General features: G+C 53.8%; 1 protein-coding gene across 1 annotated transcript in view; it reads right to left on the reverse strand.

Moving 5' to 3' along the window:
* Positions 1 to 4,164, reverse strand: part of Arhgef10l (Rho guanine nucleotide exchange factor 10 like) — a 143,384-nt gene extending 139,220 nt beyond the window's left edge. The window contains exon 1 of the mRNA XM_052177902.1: positions 4,042 to 4,164. The gene's annotated coding sequence lies outside the window, so the exon portion shown is untranslated. The remainder of the gene's footprint in view (positions 1 to 4,041) is intronic.
* Positions 4,165 to 6,000: the final 1,836 nt, after the last annotated feature.

Genomic DNA, 6,000 nt, shown 5'->3' on the forward strand with positions numbered 1-6,000 from the left:
GACAAAGGCCTTTTGTCCTAGCACTCGGGAGGCAGAGGCAGGGTGAGCTCTGTGTGTTCCCAGCCAACCCTGTCTACAGGGCGCCCTGTCTAACGAACAGTCAGGCCAGCCAAATCCACCCAGCGAGACCCATCTCAAGAAAGGAAAATAATCACAATAGAATGAACACTTGTGTGGTGAGCGGCTCAGGGGGGTCTGGGAGGGATCCAGACAGAGATGTTTTCTCTTCTCTTCTAAGGCTGTTATTTTCCTACTTGATTTAATCATTGTTTTCTTATGGAAATTGAGTAAGAGTGGCTTCTGACAGCGCCCTCCCTCCACCCACTTCAGACAATGGAGAGAGAGAGAGAGAGAGAGAGAGAGAGAGAGAGAGAGAGAGAGAGAGAGAGAGAGAGAAGAGTGAGGAGGAGGGTAGGAAGGAGGAGGGTGAGGAGGAGAAAGGGGAGGAGGGTGAGAAAGATGGGGGGAGGAGGAGGAAGAGGGAGGGGAGGAGGGGAGGAAGATGAGGGGAGGAAGGAAGGAAGAAGAGCAGGTGAGGAGGGGGAGGAGGAGGGGGGAGGAGGAAGAGGGGAGGAGGAAGAAGGTGTGAGGAGGATGAAGGAGGAGGAGGAGGAAGTGGCTGACACTGTCTGTCTTATGTGCTAATAGGTGGGATTCAGAACGCACACCAAGCAGGGGGCTTCTAGGATGGACTGAAAAGCACACGGGGAGAGGGGCTCACCTTGGGCTCCCCAAGGGCAGACCCAGCAGAAGGCCTGACAGGCTTTCTTCATGGATGCCCAGAAACCCCCAAAACAACCTAGACCTGAGGAAGGCTTTGCTCTGTCACAGACCCCCAGTTCACCGGATGCCGAGCCGCACTGAGGCCCAGTCACTCCCGTTGCTAAGCCTTTGCAGATACTGTCCCGTGGTCATCCCTTCTCTGTGCTGTGCTCCCCACATCACTCCACCATAGTCAGTCACAGTGTCCATGTCCTGAGGGTGGCTGTGTTAAAGGACCAGTCTGCACATCTCTGGAACTCAGCCATGCATCCTGTGTGTTGGCACAAGCCGGCCCCAGTAGCCACTGTCCAGACCCCGGCCCAGACTCAGTAAGCTGTCATTCCTGAATGCCAACCAGAGGTCACAAACCATCTGAAAGCAAGCCAACTCCTCTCCCTCAAGTGGCCCCAAAATCTGTGCAGGTTCCGGGACGGTGGTCCCCAGTGCCTAAGCCACCCTTAAGCAGTTTTGGCCACATGGATGCCCTGAATGTCACCATGACTTGTCACTTGGACATCTTGCTCTGCTTCTCAATGCCTGGGCCATCCCCCCTGCACCCTGCCAAGCTGCTCTCAATAAATCAAGTCTCTTCGTGCCATCTCTCTCCCCTTCTCCTCTGAGACAGGCTCTGGCTGGCCTGAACTCACCTCATAGACAAAGCTGGCCTCAGACTCCCAGAGATCCGCCTGCGCCTGTCATGCAAGTGTTAGGATTAAGACGCGCATCGCCACACCTGGTCCTAACTCCCAATTTTTAAATCTTTGTATGTGTGTGTTTCTGTGTGTGTGTGTATGATATATGTGTGATCATATATGCAAAAGCAGGCACGCACATGTCACAGCATATGTGGAGGTCAGAGGATGACTTCAATGTGGTCCTCATCCTACGTTTTGTTTGACACAGGGTCTCATTGTTTGTGGCAATATATACCAGGCTAACTGGCCTCTAAAACTTTGCCTGTCTCCCTCCACCTCTCACATGGGTTCTGGGGTTAGAACTCAGATCCTTAGATCAGGGCAGCAAGTGGTTACCCACTCACTGAGCCTTCACCCCCACCCCCAGCCTCCCTCATGATTGAATAATGGCTGTTTAACTGTCAGCGCCTGAATCTCAGTCACCAGTTTGCACGCATCAAAACACGCTAACTCCAGCACAGCACCGCCCAGAGCATTGCACAAACCCATAAGAACAGAAAGTTCCTGGGAATGCACTTGATCCAGGGCCCTGAAGGAAAGTGGATCTGCAGACCCACACAGAAGCCAAGATGAGGATGTTCTCTGGAGACACAAGACAAGAAGCTGGGTCTGTGGGAATCTGGGGAGACAGGATGAGAACCCTAAAATACTCACTGTTTTTGAGTTTGAATCTGTGTGGACTCTAGACCTCTCTAGGACCAGAGACTTGTTGGCCTGCAAGGGTCAGGGAGAGAACACAGAGGTGTTACAGACCTTGCAAAGGCCAGGAGGATGGAGTGGAGAGGCCCCAGCTGGATCCCAGACTCCTCCACTAACAGCCTCAGGCGGCCACTTCCCTGAGGCTGCTCAGTTTCCTCATCTGTTAAACAGATTGTCTTCCCTGCCTAATTACCAGGGTTGTTGTCAAACAAGAGATAGTGGCTGGCTGTGAACTACAATATAAGCCTAAGCTATTATTAGCAGTCTATATAACCAGCCTCTTGGTCTTTTCAAGTTGATCTAAGAAGACTATAATCCTGCAACTCCCGCACCTTCTTCCTTTAGAAGCTTCAAGGCTCCGAGCTCCGAGCTCCGAGCCCAGCCCTCCAACTGGCAGATACTATGACTGTACCGAGATCCTCCCTCTTCCCATAGTCTGGTCCCCAGGTATCCAAGGAGCCCAGCAGCTCTCCCCCGTTTGTTGGTTGGTTGGTTGTAGAACAAGAGACGGAGCCCAGCACCTTGCACGTGACAGACAAGTGTTCTACCACCGAGTTACCTCCCCAGCCCCCTAACGCTAAAACCTAAAAGGGCAAAAACGTAGGAACCACCAGTTTCCTGCATCTATTAATTGAGCACCTACTATGTGCCAGGCCGTGTTGCAGTTTTGGTGGCCAAGAACAGACATAGTAACCACTGCATCCAAAGCCTTCCAGATGTAAAGGAGCCTCTCTCCTCAGGACAGGAGTCCTATGAGCATAGGAAAACCTGCCTGGCTTGCTGGAGAGGAGGTACTCCGAAAGGAGAAACTGGAAGAGGTGCGGTACGGAACCTGTTTGTAGAGGAAGCAAGGGTGGGAACAGAGGCGTACAGTGAAAGGGAGGATGCCAGCCTCGGGCAGACATGCTGGGATGGAGGAGCAGTTTGCAGCCTGATAAAAGACAAGGGGTCCTGAGCTTTGCCTGAGACCTTCCGGCTGTGCCCTCCTCTCTCCTCTGAGGAAGCCCATGCTGTGTGGACAGGTGGATAGATGGGCCTTTCAGCTCACAGCCAAACCCATAGGGCTGGCTGGCTGCAGGGCAGGGCCATATGTGCTAATGAGCCTGAACAACCTGCTCTCTCCCACACAGCCAGAGAGGAACAGATGGGACCTAGGGCAGGCTGGGCAGGGGTTTCCCATGGGGACTCCAAGGCCTTTGAAACAAACACTGAGATCCAAAGCCCCTCAGAAATGAGCTCACCCACCCAGTACCATCTCCCTGCTTTGGGCTGAGCTAGGGGTCCTTGGGCTCTCGTGTCCAAATGCGACTCTCACCCTCGGGAACACAGCCCCTCCCCCACCTGGCTCCCTCTCCCGAGCCACCCCCTGGAAGCTGATCGCCACCATCTAGAGAACCCACCGGGACTCACACCTGTCTTCCCAGGGTTCATTCCTCCCACTCAGGGCTCTGCCCATGGCCTGCCGCTGACCCACACACACACACCCCACTCCGCGGGAGGCCTGGCTGGTCCCGCCTTTGGGCAAGGACTCAAGACGGGAGAAGCTGATTCAGGACAGTAGCCACCCCCCGTGTTACCTGACTTCATGCAATGGGGGGTGGGGGACCCCACAACACCGAATCACAGTGGAGGGATGGGGAAAGTATGACACAGAGCTGGGGGGAGGGGGGATGTCCAGATCAGAGAGAGAGAGAGAGAGAGAGAGAGAGAGAGGCAGAAGCACAAAGGCCAGTCAAGACCCAGACAGAGGGACACTCCAGGGGCACCGAAGGACACAACCACGAGAAGGACCCACGCACACAGAGCTGGGGACTTGGGAGACCCGGAGGACACACAAAGCGGCTGCCGGAGCCCGGGATACCGGGCCTGGGCGCCGCGCACTCACCGTCCCCGCTGCTCACAAAGGCTCCGCGCCACCGCGCCACCGCGCCTCCCGCTCCCGCCGCGGGCGCCGGTGGCCGGGCCGAGCCCCGCGCCCCCACTGCAGCCCCGGCCCAGGGCCTGCAGCCGCTGCACAGCCCGCCCCGCCCGCCCGGTCCCGGGGCGCGCGGCTGAGGTCACTGCTTAACCCCTGGTGGCCTGGCTCGCACGCAGCTCCCTCTCCCAACTCCCCCAGCAGTGATCCTGGAGGGGCGGGGCTCGGCTCTCCTCTCCACCCTCCCTTTCAGGGAAACTGAGGCTGGGGGTGGAGGGACCCCAGGCGAGACACACACACACACACACACACACACACACACACCTCTGCCTTCCCGAAAGATTATGAAGACACCAGGCTCCTTTAAATTCCCCCAGCACGACCTGGAGTTCCCAGCGAGGGGCAAAAGGTGCCACGGCCTGTCCTTAAGGAATTGAGACCCGCGATGTGTCTCCAGGCAGACACTAGAGCCCTTGTGGCTGTCCTCCTTCACAGGGGTTGGATACAGCCTCACAGCCTGGACTCTCTGTAGCATCCGGGCAGCCTCAGGTAGAGGGGCTGGGGCTTGCTCAAAGAAAGGTTTCAATATCCTCACTACACACCCAGCCTTTGATGCAGCCCCATTTCCCAGTGACAAAACTGAGGCTCAAAAATTGGAGTCGTTCACCCAACAAGGAGGAGGCGAAGTTAGTCTCCTAGCTTCCAGTCCTTGCTTTCCTCAAGGCTGCCAAGCGCTGGCTACTCCCGCCCAAGATCCCAGAGAGGGCCTCCGGATATGATGTAACTAATTACAGTTATCGGGTCACTAATTAAGATTATCCGCTGTTATTAAACACTGCCGGTTACCTCTCCATGTGAGAGCCAATTCACACCCGGGCTTATCAGCAGTTACTCCTGGGTTAGCATTAATGACTGAAGGGCTCGAGTGCAAAGGGAGACTGAAATCATCCTCTAACTGTGTTTGTAGGTGTGTGTGTGTGTATGTCTGTGTGTGTGTGTATGTGTGTGTGTATGTGTGTGTATGTGTGTATGTGTGTGTGTATGTGTGTGTATGTGTGTGTCTGTGTGTGTCTGTGTGTGTGTATGTGTGTATATGTGTGTGTGTATGTGTGTGTGTATGTGTGTATGTGTGTATATGTGTGTGTCTCTGTGTGTGTATGTGTGTGTCTGTGTGTGTGTATGTGTGTGTGTGTGTGTCTGTGTGTGTATGTGTGTGTGTTGGTGTTAGATATCTTCCTCAATCTCCACTATCTTTTTAAAAGATTTATTCTGGTTTTAATTATATATATACATACACACACACACACACACACACACACACACAGGTCTATTGAAGGACCCACAGAGGCTACAGGTGTCATGTCCCTGAAGCTGGAGTTACCAGCAGTTGTGAAGGTTGCAGTGTGGGTTCCTGGGAATCAAACTCAGGTCCTGCAGAGCCAGTCTCTCAACCCCCTTTATTTTATTTATTGGGGGAAGGAGTCTTTCACTCCACTGGGATCTTGCCAGTTTGACTAGATTGGCTAGCCAGCGAGTGCTAGCTATCCTCCTGCCTCACAATACCAGGCTTCCAGAGTCCTGTCTGGACTGCTTGCTTTTCTTTTGTTAGGAGTTTTTTACTTATTTTACAAAGAGGGCATCAGATCCCATTACAGATGGTTGTGAGCTACCATGTGGGTGCTGGGAATTGAACTCAGGACCTCTGGAAGAGCAGTCAGTGCTCCTAACCACTGAACCATCTCTCCAGCCCCGTCAACCTGCGTTTTCTGAGTCTCTTTGTTTTCAAAGCACCTTACTTGCTATGTTACCCTTTCGGGCCCTTTGTTTGTTTGTTTGTTTGTTTGTTTGTTTGTTTTTAAATACCTTCTGCTGGGGCTGTGGAGGTAAGTTAAGGGTTAAGAGCACTCGTTTTTCTTGCAGAAGACCTGG

Source organism: Apodemus sylvaticus, chromosome 3, assembly GCF_947179515.1.
Source record: "Apodemus sylvaticus chromosome 3, mApoSyl1.1, whole genome shotgun sequence".
Classification (NCBI taxonomy): Eukaryota; Metazoa; Chordata; class Mammalia; order Rodentia; family Muridae; genus Apodemus; species Apodemus sylvaticus.